Consider the following 515-nt stretch of genomic DNA (forward strand, 5'->3'; position numbering starts at 1 on the left):
ACTTCAAGTTTTGCTTGATTTTAAGTGTTTATTGACAGTCAAAACCCAGACTCAGCTGGAAACAGGTCTGAACTCAAGCCAATGAGCAGAAAAAAGGCTTTTAAAAGTTAGCGAAAAGTCGTTCTGTGACTGTTTTTCCATTCATCCATTATCTTAACCTGCTTCTTCCTTTCAGGGTTGCGAGGGTCACTGGTGCCCATTGCCAACAGTCACTGTGTGATGGGCGGGGTGCACCCTGGACAGGTCGCAAATCCATCACAGGGCCTTTTGACTGATCTTACTTAGAAAGGTCTTCAGGCTTTTGAATGAWGATGCTGTAAAGCCATATCTGTACAAATATGATTTTCACAGCAACTTAAAAAATGCATTTTTAAGTCCAAAGTTAAAAAATGAAAAATGTCATCTGATGCTATTTCAGTAAAATAATAATAATAATAATCCATCCATCCATCCATTTTCTGTACACGCTTCTTCCTTTTCACTGATCTTACTTAGAAAGGTCTTCAGGCTTTTGA

This window comes from Austrofundulus limnaeus, unplaced genomic scaffold (genome assembly GCF_001266775.1).
Source record: "Austrofundulus limnaeus strain Quisiro unplaced genomic scaffold, Austrofundulus_limnaeus-1.0 Scaffold3, whole genome shotgun sequence".
NCBI classification, from domain to species: domain Eukaryota; kingdom Metazoa; phylum Chordata; class Actinopteri; order Cyprinodontiformes; family Rivulidae; genus Austrofundulus; species Austrofundulus limnaeus.